The sequence below is a fragment of the Primulina eburnea genome, chromosome 1 (genome assembly GCF_022965805.1).
Source record: "Primulina eburnea isolate SZY01 chromosome 1, ASM2296580v1, whole genome shotgun sequence".
Taxonomy (NCBI): Eukaryota; Viridiplantae; Streptophyta; class Magnoliopsida; order Lamiales; family Gesneriaceae; genus Primulina; species Primulina eburnea.
Window position 1 is genome coordinate 26,748,043 of NC_133101.1, and position 13,928 is coordinate 26,761,970.

The 13,928-nt window shown below is 41.9% G+C and overlaps 1 non-coding gene across 1 annotated transcript; it reads right to left on the reverse strand.

The window, feature by feature from the left end:
* Positions 1–6,807: 6,807 nt before the first annotated feature.
* Positions 6,808–6,913, reverse strand: LOC140814918 (small nucleolar RNA R71). Its single transcript, XR_012114206.1, has one exon. It is a non-coding gene; the product is annotated as a small nucleolar RNA R71 (small nucleolar RNA).
* Between the last annotated feature and the right edge of the window lie 7,015 nt (positions 6,914–13,928).

Below are 13,928 nucleotides of genomic sequence, written 5' to 3' on the forward strand. Positions count from 1 at the left end.
TTTTTTTTAATTGTGAGGTAGGCAAGGTTTTGCCATTAATTTACACTTTAAATACTAATTAATCCCTAATATAGACTTTAGGCCTAATAAGCCATTAAATTAGGCCCATTAGTCTATTTAGGATTAATTAAAATAATAACAAAGTTTTCTTTAATTAAAAATGTGAATTTAATAGCCGGGTCACTAAAAAGCTCGCATTTTAGTTGAAAAACCAACACCGATAAAATTTACATCCCGGCGTATAAAATCACCTCAAACCCTATATTTACAAAATACTTAAAATCATCGACCGTAATTTAAATAATTAAAATATTTAATAAATAAATTTTTTTACATTTTCAGCCCTCGGTCCCCGTCCCTCGATCGTCACTTGAATATTTCTAAAAATACCATTTTAAGCATCATAAAATCTCATTTAGCATATAACCAAATATGTCACATAATCAATTAATTACTCATTTTCATAATTTCCTAGATTCGCATGCAGTTGGATTACGTCGTCTTAATTTTTGACCTTACAATTCCTCCCCCCCTTAAATAAAATTTTGTCCTCGAAATTAGAACTTACCGAATAGATCTGGGTAGCGACTCTTCAAGTCTCTCTTGGTTTCCCAAGTAGCTTCCTCTTCCGAGTGATTCAGCCACTTGACTTTGACCATTGGAATGACTTTATTACGCAATCGTCTTTCTTGTCTAGCCAAAATCTGGACGGGTCTTTCCTCATAAGTCATATGTGGAGTTAGTTGAAGAGGTTCATAATTAAGCACATGTGACGGGTTAGACATGTACTTTCGTAGCATCGAAACGTGGAACAGATTGTGAACTCCAGAAAGTGCGGGTGGCAATGCCACTCTATAAGCTAGTGTCCCAATCCTCTCCAAAATCTCGAACGGACCAATAAATCTCGGACTAAGCTTGCCTTTCTTGCCAAAGCGCATAACACCCTTCATAGGTGCTATTTTCACAAACACGTGGTCACCCACTGCAAACTCTAAGTCCCTTCGCCTTTTGTCCGCATAACTCTTCTGTCGGCTTTGTGCAGTCTTCATTCTATCACGAATTTTTACCACAAGCTCAGCTGTCTCTTCATTCACATCTGGACCAATATCCCTTCTTTCCCCAACCTCGTCCCAATGAATAGGAGATTTACATTTTCTTCCATAGAGTGCCTCAAAAGGAGCCATCCCGATTGATGATTGGAAACTATTATTGTAGTTGAACTCCACTAGAGGTAACTTTGGTTCCCAACTGCCTTGGAAATCAATAACACATGCTCGCAGTAGATCTTCCAAAATCTGTATAACTCTTTCTGACTGACCATCGTTTTGAGGGTGGAATGTTGTACTGAATAACAACTTGGTCCCCATTGCTGCATGCAGACTCTTCCAAAAGGATGAAGTGAATCGCGAGTCTCTGTCAGAAACAATAGACACTGGTATCCCATGCAGACGAACTATCTCCCGAATATACAAGTCAGCATACTGAACCATGGTGAATGTCGTCTTAATAGGCAGAAAATGCGCTGATTTCGTAAGACGATCAACTATCACCCAAATGGCATTTGATCCTTTAGCAGTCTTAGGCAATCCCACAACGAAGTCCATAGTGATGTTCTCCCATTTCCACTCGGGGACAGGGAATGGCTTCAATTTTCCTGCTGGTCGCTGATGCTCTGCCTTGACTTGCTGACAAGTCAAGCACTCGGATACATATCTCAAAATGTCTCTCTTCATGCCTGGCCACCAATACAACAACTGTAAATCCCTATACATCTTTGTACTGCCCGGGTGAATGGAATATGGTGTGTCATGGGCTTCCTTCATAATAAGGTCTCTCAAAGAATCGTCACTAGGAACCCATAGACGGTCTCGATAACGGACTAAACCATCTCTCACAGAATATGAATTCCAGCCCTTGGCTTCATCTCTAGCTCTCCACTTTTGCAACTGCTCATCAGTAGACTGCCCATCACGGATTCTGTCTCTCAAGGTCGACTGCACTGATAATGTGTCAAGATTAGGGGCCTCGCCCCTAGCATACACTGAAAGCTCAAACCGCTGTATCTCGGACTCAACGGTCTTTGGAGTGATAAATGAGTGATAACTGATGCTTTTCTACTCAATGCGTCTGCCACTACATTAGCTTTCTCCGGATGGTAGCTAATGTCACAATCATAGTCTTTTACCAATTCGAGCCATCTGCGCTGTCTCATATTCAAATCCTTTTGGGTGAAGAAGTATTTCAAACTTTTATGGTCAGTGAATATTTTTCACTTCTCCCCATAAAGGTAATGTCTCCAAATCTTCAGTGCAAAGACTACTGCTGCAAGCTCAAGATCATGAGTAGGGTTGTTCTTTTCATGAATTTTCAACTGTCTTGACGCATAGGCGATAACTCGATCGTTTTGCATCAGAACGGCACCCAAACCAAGCTTAGAAGCGTCGGTATAAAGAACATACTCCCCTTGCCCTGATGGCGTAGATAACACTGGTGCTGATATCAAGGCTTGCTTCAACTTGTCAAAACTATCTTGACATTCGGCTCCCCAAATAAATTTTGCATTTATCTTTGTCAAGGCGGTCATGGGTACCGCTATAGATGAGAACCCCTGAATAAAGTTGCGATAGTAGCCCGTTAATCTCAAGAAACTGCGAATCTCGGTGACACTTTTCGGTATTGGCCACTCTTTCACTGCTTCCACTTTACTTGGATCAACTTCCACCCCACTACTAGAAATGATGTGGCCTAAGAATGCCACTCTATCAAGCAAAAACTCGCACTTACTGAACTTTGCATAAATCTTTCTGTCTTGCAGTACTTGCAGTGCCGTTCTCAAATGGCGACTATGCTCCTCTCTGCTCTTGGAATAGATCAAAATGTCATCAATGAAGACAATAATAAACTGATCTAGATACGGCTGAAATACGCGATTCATGAGATCCATGAAGATCGCTGTCGCATTGGTCAACCCGAATGTCATGACCATAAACTCATAGTGCCCATATCTCGTGCGAAATGTCGTCTTGTGAACATCAGACTCCTTAACTTTCAATTGATGGTATCCCGATCGCAGATCAATCTTAGAGAATATCGATGCTCCTTGCAACTGATCAAATAAATCTTCAATTCTTGGTAGTGGATACTTATTTTTGATAGTAACCCGATTAAGCTCATGATAATCGATGCAAAGGCGCATGCTACCATCTTTCTTTTTCACAAACAAAACCGGAGCGCCCCATGGAGAGTAACTAGGGCGAATGAAACCCTTCTCTAGCAATTCTTGAATTTGATCTTTCAATTCTGCAGGTGCTAGACGGTATGGTGCTTTAGATATAGGAACAGTGCCCGACATAAGGTCAATAGAGAATTCCACTTCACGATCGGGTGGAATGCCAGAAACGTCCTCGGGAAAGACGCTAGGAAAATCTCTCACCACATCAACATCTTCTAACATCTGACTGGTAGATGCATGCGTAGTAGTGACACATGCTAGATATGCTTGGCATCCACGCTTAATAAGATTCCTCGCACACAGACAAGAGATAATATGTGGCATTTGCTTGTTTCTCGCCGCCTCAAAGACAAAGGATTTACCACCAGGCGGTTTAATAGATACTGATCGCTGAAGAAAATCAATCGAAGCTCCATTTGCTGATAACCAGTCCATACCAAGTATAATATCAAATTCGGGCATAGGAAGTACAATAAGATCTGCCCGAACTACATCTCTGAATAAACGAAGATCCAGATTCTTGACAATCTTAGACGTGAGCATTTGATCACCGGAAGGAATAGTAACTTTGAAACCCAAACCCATATCTTGAGGAGTAATATTCAGTCTTTTGATGAAGGTTTCTGATATGAAAGAATGTGTAGCTCCTGAATCTAGCAAAGCATAGGTAGCTACACCTAGAATGATGATCCTCCCTGCAGTGAAAAATGTCTTTAAATCTTTTCGTGTTGAATCTTAAGGATCATTAATTCCCAAAATTATATGAAGGTTTTGTGTTGAACTTAAACGTTTCTGGGAAAAGTTGCACTTTAATCCCTCAAATTTTGAAATTTACGAAATTGACCCAAAGATTTTCGAATTATTGCAATTATGTCCTTATATTATTCAAAATTCCGATTTAGCCCTTCATGTTTCAAAAATTGCATTTTGATCCTTAAGATTTCAGAAATTTGCTCTTAGGTTCCTAAATTTCGAATATTTGCATTCAAGTCCCTTAAATTTTCGAAAATTGCATAATGGCCCCCCAATAATTCGAAATCCCCTTTATGATTTTCTTTAATTTTGGCCCTAAAATTTTTCTTTGGGATCATTTCATCCTTCACAATAAAATAAGGCACAAAATTCAAATCATTCTCTATGGTTTCTAAAATCATCACCTAAGCTCAACTAAGTAGAGCATTCAACCTAATTTGTTCTAGGTTGATTCTTGATCCCAAATCCATACTAATAACCAATTTAACATTTCATGCAATAGTGAGAAATATAAAAATGTTAAATGACTAGGTTACCTGTGATGAGTGTAGTGTCTGCCTCTTCCTCGGCTTCCTCGGCATTCATAACATAAGCTCGGGCCGTAGTAGCTGCTTTCCTCTTTGGGCAGTCATTGGCTATGTCTCCCTCCTCCGTGCAGTAGAAATGATATGTGTCGTTTTTACATGTTTTATTGCATTAGTCTGTGTGTGTTTTGCATTGTGCATCGTTTATTTCAATCACATTCTGTTCATTTTAGAGTAAATATTTGCATTTTATCCTATCTCACTCGGGCATGATGAATTTGCAGGAAAAGTGGTCGGAAAACCAAAAATTGGAGCCAAGTGCCAAGTCAAGAAACTGAAGTGCAGCAAGGTCGGCGCTCGAGCGGTAGTTTTCTACCGCCCGAGCGCGGGAGGTGAAAGTCTGAGGAAATTTACAGAGAGTTTAGCGCTCGGACGGTAGTTTTCTACCGCCCGAGCGCGAGCACTGATCCCCAGAGAAAAAATACAGAATAGTCGGCGCTCGAGCGGTAGTTTTATACCGCCCGAGTGCGAATGCGGCACTTCCCAAGGAGATTTACAGAAGGTGTGGCGCTCGAGCGGTACTTTTCTACCGCCCGAGCGCCACCTATTTTTGGCAAGATTTCATGCTCGATTTCTTACCTTAGTGGGAGGATGGCTGGAATGGAAAGGTCTGTGAGACGTTTGTGGAGTCATTCAGACATATTCAGACTTGATTTTGGGAGCCGCCACAAGCTTTTGGAGAGAACGTTGCGCTTGGAGTGAAGATTTGAAGTTTTCCGAGCACCGTTCTTCGCAGATTTCGTCTCGCCTAGTATTTCTAATCTAGTTTCTTTCATTTTAAACATTGTTGCATTTATTTTTACTATGAATTCTAGTAGCTAATTTTATTACTTGTTGGGATTAAAGGGGATCCTACCCCGAACGTTGAATCGAATTAATTTATATTTTGATTTTTCGTTATTCTTGATTTTACTACTGTTTTATCGTGTCATTAAAGAATAGCTAACTTTAACGACGTTTTCATATCACGAGTGAGTTCGAGAGAATAACGAGTGATAGGATCGAGTAGTATAGTCCGCGGATCTACAATTTACATAGATATATGAAATTGGATATGTGCCGATAGTCATAGTCCCCAGGGTCGAAAACTAGAGGATTTTATAGACCGAAATGCGATTCGCTCGTGATAAATAATTAAAGATATTTAATTACTTCATTGAGTGGAATTAGTTTGGCATAGCTCGAGAGAGTGTGTTCAATAGATTGGGAAATCCTGTCGGAAGCGTAGATCACGATCGAACAAATTAATAAATTAACGAGGGGTAGGTGAACCGAGATTCCCAACAAATCCATTTTTCATTGAATTTTACTCAACCATTTAGAAATTATATCTCATTACTTGATTTTGAATCTTTTTATTTGCATTCTTATTTGATTTTAGTAGTAATAAAACAATCAAACTACTTTTCGTTGCTAAATGTTCAATAAACTGAAAATAACAATTGTAAAACACAGTCTTCAGTGGAACGATACTCGTACTCACGTAAACTATATTATTACTTGACATCGTGCACTTGCGATTAATTTTTGAGCATACAAAATCATATTTTATTGGGGATTTGACTGTGCAAGTTTTGCTCGATCAAGTTTTTGGCGCCGTTGCCGGGGACTGTTAATCTACAATTTTATTTTTAGTTATTTTCTTTAGCATTATTTTATTTCTCTTGAGATAACACTTCATATTTTATTACAGATATCTCTTCCAGTGCATGCCAAAGTCACTTGACATGGAGCTTGAGTTTGATCCTGAAATTGAAAGAACCTTCCGCAGGAGAAGACAACAACAGAGGCTTAAAGAACTGATGGAGAGACACGAGCCAGAACGTGAGGAAGAAAAGCGTGAAAATAGACAAGTCGAGATTCCACGCCGCATACCGATGCTGGAGGATGCCCAACCTTCTTTGGAGGGTGCACGCCCTAGCATTGTGAGACCTATCGTGCGGGCAAATCACTTTGAAATCAAGCCAGCCATAATCCAGATGATTCAGAACACAGTCCAATTCGGAGGAACTGCAGTGGATGATCCAAACACGCACATCGCGGATTTTCTTGAAATCTGCGATACTTTTAAATTCACTGGAGTTTCTGATGATGCTGTTAGATTGCGTTTATTTCCTTTCTCCTTACGTGATAAAGCTAAAGCGTGGTTAAATTGTTTGCCTGTAGCTTCGATCGCTACATGGGAGGACATGGCAAAAGCTTTCCTCATCAAATACTTCCCTCCCTCCAAGACCATGAAGCTGCGGGCAGACATTACAACATTCGCTCAATTCGATCAGGAATCTTTATATGAGGCATGGGAATGCTTCAAGGACCTAATACGAAGATGCCCACATCACGAGTTACCACTTGGGTTAGTCGTTCAAACATTTTATTACGGTTTGCTTACTCCTAACCGTACTATGATAGATGCTGCTGCGTGTGGGAACCTTTTGAGGAAGACTGCGGAAGAAGGATATGAGTTATTGGAGGAGATGGCTGCTAGCAGTTATCATCCTCAATCTGACAGGAACAACCAGCGGAGAAGTGCAGGAGTGCACCAGGTAACTGATTTTTCTGCTATTACTGCACAACTTGATGCTTTAAACAGGAAAATAGACGGCTTGAATGTGGGTGGCACGGCGATGCATCTCCAAGAGATATTCTGTGAAAAGTGTGGAGGGGAACATTATGCGAAGGATTGTCAAGACGACAATCCATTCTATGTGCAAAATGAGGCACCAGTGAATCAAGTAGGAGTCCACAACCACCCAAGGCATGACCCTTATTCGAACACATACAATCCTGGGTGGAGGCAACATCCTAACTTCTCATGGGGCGGTCAAAACAGTCAGACTAGACCGCAAGGAGGACAACAATATGGCAAACAACCGATGTACAGATCCGATCCTCCTAGAGAAGAAAAGTCCAAATTGGAGCAAACGATGTCTATATTTATTTCATCCACTGAAACTAGACTTCAAAATCAGGATGCGTCGATTAAGGGACTTGAAAATCAGATTGGTCAATTAGCGAAGATGATAGCAAGTAGAGAGCCAGGCACCTTGCCCAGTAATACCGAGACTAATCCAAGAGAGCAAGTGAAGGCCATCGAGTTGAAGAGTGGGAAAGTTTTGGAGTCAAAGGAAAAGGAAAAAACTCAAACCATAGACGAGCATACTGCGACATCTAAAGGTAAGTCTTCTAACCCTACACTAGCACCCACTACACAACCAAAAATTGTTATACCTCCTCCTTTTCCTGCTGCATTGAAAAAATCAAAACTAGATGCACAATTTGGTAAGTTTCTCGAGGTGTTTAAAAAGTTGCATATCAATATTCCCTTTGCCGATGCTCTAATGCAAATGCCTAGTTATGCTAAATTTTTGAAGGATATCTTAGCAAATAAGAGGAAGTTGCAGGATCATATGACAGTCAACTTAACTGAAAATTGCTCCGCTTTGGTGCAAAACAAAATCCCACCTAAGCTAAAAGACCCAGGGAGTTTTTCTATTCCTTGCATGATTGGTGATGTTGTTTTTCATAAAACATTATGTGATCTTGGTGCAAGTATTAATCTGATGTCATTTTCTGTGTTTAGGAAACTTGGGTTGGGCGAGCCTAAGCCGACGAGGATGTCCTTGCAACTGGCTGACAGATCTGTCAAGTACCCCCGCGGAGTGATTGAGGACGTGCTAGTGAAAGTGGACAAATTCATCTTTCCTGCCGATTTCGTGGTGCTCGACATGGAGGAGGATACCGAGATGCCTCTCATTTTGGGGAGACCATTCCTTGCGACCGGCAAGGCACTGATTGATGTTCAAGAAAGGAAGTTGAGATTGCGAGTGGGCGAGGAGGAGATTACTTTTGATGTCTTTAATGCACTTAAGCACACACTGTATTCTGATAGCTGTTTTAGAATTGATGCTTTTGACTCTCTTGTTTCTCACTATGTGCAGGATGCTTTTAGGGACCCTTTGGAGGCCACTATCACTACTGAGTTGGGAGAAGAGGAATTGGACGATGAAAAAACTGAAATTGTGGCACATCTCAATGCTAACCATCCATGGATAAAGCCAATGAAGATGCGACTGGAGGACCTAGGAGAACGCAGAGATTTGATCCCTCCAAAGTCGAGCATCGAGGAGCCACCGACGCTTGAGCTCAAACCCTTACCTCCGCACTTAAAGTACGTATTCCTAGGTGAGAATAACACATTGCCTGTCATTATTTCCGCTGTTTTGACAGATGCTATGGAGGAAAAATTGTTGCAAGTTCTCAAAGAGCACAAAAGAGCATTCGCTTTGAAGGTGACAGACATCAAGGGAATCAGTCCATCGATATGCATGCATAAAATCTTGATGTAAGAGAAGTACTCACCTCTCGTGCAACCTCAAAGACGACTAAATCCAAAGATGCAAGAGGTAGTGAAAGCGGAGACTATTAAGCTTCTCGATTCAGGTATTATCTACCCTATTTCCGATAGTGCTTGGGTAAGTCCGGTTCAATGTGTGCCTAAGAAAGGTGGGATTACGGTGATCACAAATGAAAAGAATGAACTTATTCCCACGAGAACTATTACGGGGTGGAGAGTGTGTATTGACTATAGGAAGTTGAATGATGCCACCCGTAAGGACCATTTTCCCCTTTATTGATCAAATGTTGGAGAGATTAGCGGGGCATGAATTTTATTGCTTTCTAGATGGGTATTCGGGATATAATCAAATCACAATCGCACCTGAGGACCAAGAGAAAACCACCTTCACTTGTCCTTATGGCACGTTTGCTTTTGGCCGAATGCCTTTTGGTCTTTGTAATGCACCTGCTACATTTCAGCGCTGTATGACTGCTATATTCCATGATATGATTGAAACCTTTCTTGAAATATTTATGGATGATTTTTCTATCTTTGGTGCAACGTTTGATGAGTGCTTACATCATTTGAGATCCGTGTTGAGAAGATGTGAGGAGACGAACTTGGTGCTCAATTGGGAAAAGTGCCATTTCATGGTACAAGAGGGGATTGTTTTAGGGCACAAGGTTTCGGAGCAAGGAATTGAGGTGGACAAGGCAAAAATTGAAGTCATAAAGAACCTACCACCACCAGCCTCAGTAAAGGGAGTTAGAAGTTTTTTAGGCCACGCCGGTTTCTATCGGCGGTTCATCAAAGATTTTTCTAAAGTTGCCAAACCTCTATCTTCTCTACTTATGAAAGATATGCTCTTTGATTTCAATTCTAACTGTTTGCAGGCATACGAGGATTTAAAGGAGCGCTTGGTGACGGCTCCTGTCTTTGTGGCACCGGATTGGGACTTGCCCTTCGATATCATGTGCGACGCCAGTGACACTGCAGTAGGGGCCGTACCTGGCCAGCGGCGAAACAAGGTATTTCACACAATTTACTATGCAAGTAAGACTTTAGATGAGGCTCAATTGAATTATGCAACAACTGAAAAGGAATTACTTGCAGTAGTATTCGCACTTGACAAATTTCATTCATACCTTGTTTTGTCCAAAGTAATTGTATTCACTGATCATTATGCCCTTAAATACTTGCTTGCTAAGAAAGATGCAAAGCCACGCCTTCTTCGGTGGATTTTATTGTTACAAGAATTTGATTTAGAAATAAGAGATAAGAAGGGTGTCGAGAATGTGGTAGCAGATCACTTGTCTAGATTAGAATTTATTTGTGATGATTCTGTCGATCGTGCTATCAATGATTGGTTTCCTGACGAGCAATTGTTTGAGATGAAACATTGTCCATGGTATGCAAATTTCGCTAACTTCCTTTTCACAGGCACACCTCCACCAAACCTATCGTTTCATCAACGAAAGAAATTCTTTTCTGACGTGAAATACTATTTTTGGGAGGAACCGTTTTTGTTTAAAATTTGTGCAGATTCCATGATAAGACGGTGTGTTGCGGAGGAAGAGTTTGATCAAATTCTCAACCATTGCCATGACCGTGAGGTAGGTGGTCACTTCGGACCAACAAGGACGGCATCCAAGGTACTTGAATGTGGCTTTTATTGGCCAACTCTTTTCAAAGATGCTCGTTCTTATGTGCTACATTGTGATAAATGCCAGCGGTCATGTAACATCTCTAACCGTCATGAAATGCCGTTAAATAATATCATTGAATGTGAGGTTTTTGATGTGTGGGGGATAGACTTCATGGGACCATTTCCTAGTTCTTTCACGAAAAAATACATCTTGGTTGCTGTGGATTATGTGTCTAAGTGGGTAGAGGCGGAAGCGTACGCCACTAATGATGCTCAAGTGGTCTTAAAATTTTTGAAGAAAAACATTTTTAACCGATTTGGAACACCCCGGGCAATCATTAGTGATGGTGGCACGCATTTTTGCAAAAAACTCTTTGAAAAACTTTTGAGCAAATATGGTGTCACACATAAAATATCTACCCCTTATCACCCTCAGACGAGTGGGCAAGTTGAGGTGTCTAACCGAGAGATAAAGCGAATTTTGGAGAAAGTGGTAGGTGTCAGTAGGAAGGATTGGTTGGTGAGATTAGATGATGCTCTTTGGGCATATAGGACTGCTTTCAAAACACCAATAGGCACGACACCGTACAAATTATTGTTTGGTAAAGCATGTCACTTACCTGTAGAGTTAGAGCATCACGCATATTGGGCAACAAAAGCACTAAACTTTAACTTTACTGATGCAGGTGAACGACGGTTGCTTCAACTAGATCAGTTGGAGGAATTCCGAAATCTAGCATATGATCTCGCACTAACCTACAAGGAAAAGACGAAGAAGGCCCATGACAAGCGGATCATCGAGAGAGAGTTCAAAGAAGGTGAAAGTGTCCTACTCTACAACTCCCGGCTGCGACTTTTTCACGGAAAGTTGAAATCACGATGGTCTGGTCCATTTGTGATTTCGAAAGTATATCCATCGGGAGCTGTAGAATTGAAAGATGGGAAGGATGGGACATTTACGGTCAATGCCCAGCGCCTGAAGCACTACATGGGTGGCACAATTGAGCCACAACTTGGAATCACCTGGTTCCAAGACATGCCGAACTAAACAGACCGACAGTCTAGCTCTCGACCATAAATTGAGAACTTACTTTCCTTTCCCTTCTCTTGCATTTCATTTAATTTTCTTTTTATTTCGTGTCAGCATGTTTTATTTTACTGTTGTTTTTTTAAAAAAAAAAAGAAAACAAAAAGAGTGAATTTTCCCGAGAACTCGGCGCTCGGGCGGTAAGTTTTTACCGCTCGAGCGCGAACGCTTACCTCGGGATAATATTTCCCGAGAGGTTGGCGCTCGAGCGGCATTTTTGTACTGCTCGAGCGCGAGCGCTTAACTCTGGAAAATAAATTCCAGAGAGGTTCGCGCTCGAGCGGTAGTTTTCTACCGCTCGAGCGCGACTGCTTTTTAAGTCGCGAATCCCCTTCCCCCTTTCATTTCTGCACGCCCCTACCCCCAAAATCCCTAACTCTCCCTCACTCTCTCCTTCAATTTTTGTGTGCAGGTGGTCGATTTCTTCCCCAAACCTCGGCAAGGCGAATCTTCTTCATAGGAACACACGTCTAGTCCATCAATCGGGTCTTTTTCTCCGGCCATCGTCCTCCCCTTCAACTCTTCCAACACAATGGCCCCCAAGAAGCAAAAATGTAACCCCGGTTCCTCCTCTTCATCCTCATTTGATAGGGCACGTTTTGTTAGTATGGAGGCTAGGGCTCGATACGAGCATGCCAAAATTCACCGCAACCCAATAGCCGAGAGGGGAGTCCGGCGACAGTTGGAGGACAGATACTTGGATATTATTGTTGGTTTGGAAAGAATGGGATGGGACAAATTCGGTGAGCAACCTAAGGCGGCGGTAGTCTCTGTGGTTCGCGAATTTTATGCCAATGCAGCGGAAGGGCGAAATGGTTTGGTGTTTGTTAGGGGTAAACATGTACCGTATGATTCGGTGACGATAAATGCACTGTTAGGGACAGCGGAGGTTGACGACTCCCACTTCCAGACATTAGTTGCCAACCCGAATTATGATACGATTCTCGCCACATTGTGCCATCCGGGAGCAATATGGAAACCATTGGGCGGCTCACCGAGTTGTTTTGACGAGAAGTATTTGAAATCCGAAGTTGCCCTTTGGTATTTATTTGTGGCTCGGAGAATGATGCCGGTCTCGCATAAGAGCGAGGTCCAGAAAGAGCGGGCGGTGCTGCTTTATGCTTTGACCGAGGGATACGCCATCAACGTGGGCACACTTATCAATTCACAAATCACACTGAGTGCCCACAACAGTCATGTGGGCCTGTTCTTCCCCACCATTATCTCCGAGTTGTGTGCCAGAGCGGGAGTCGTATTTCGCGATGATGAGGAGTGGTTGCAGCCCATGAAGCCTATTTGTGTCGAAGACCTCCAGCGGAAACGAGCTAAGCGAATCAGTGAATTTCCCCCTCGGGAGGAGGACGCCGGTGGATCTAGCACTGCCATCCCATGCCGCCGCCCACCACAACCCCGTAGGCGAACTCAGAATGACAAGATGGATGAAAATCTCGCCTTCCAAGCGCATCAGAGTCAGTTCAACTCTTACGTCACGGACCATTTATCGCACATTGACTCCATGATGCGCTCTTTGCTTGTGCACGGAGGCGTTGACCCGTCGACCATTCCACCGACTCCGCTACCTCCTCCCCCATTCCAGTTCCAGTATGATTATTCTCAGCAGGGGGACGCTGCCGGAGTGCCACCACCCGAGCACGACGACGACGACGATTCTTGACCAGGGGAGTTTACTGTTTCTCCTTTGTTTTTAATTTTTTTGCTTATTCTGTCGTTGCATTTGCATTCATGAGTTTTTTTGGTTTTTAGTGTTTGTTTCGTTTTGTGCACTGAGGGCATTGCACAACTCTAGTATGAGGGGGGGTAGATTGTTTTGGTTGTTTAGTTAATTGGTTTAGTTTCGTTGCATTTCTTTTGTTTGGTGTCGTTTATGGTGAGAAGACATAGTTTATGAGCCAATGATGATGTTGAATTGATAGTTTACAAAAGTATTGATTGGGTCACTTCGTGAATGGTACTCTTGATTGTTAAAGCATGAATTTTGGTACAAAATTTGAACTTTTTGAGCACATATGTGTGGGGACTAGAATTTTGTAGGAATAATGGTGAAATTTGAAAGTTTTGTGTGGTTAACTTGAAAGGCACCATTTATGAGTTGATTTAGCATGTAAACCCGTGAAAATAAGTTGCTAATTGGGACCTTGACTGAGAAAATTTGATTTGCCTTGAACTTTACATTTACCTCCTTTCCAATGCACTGAATTAAAATGTCATACTCCTAACCAGCTGTAATCCAAAGTATTATATTCTTAGCCTAGGGAGTACATGTGTGAAAA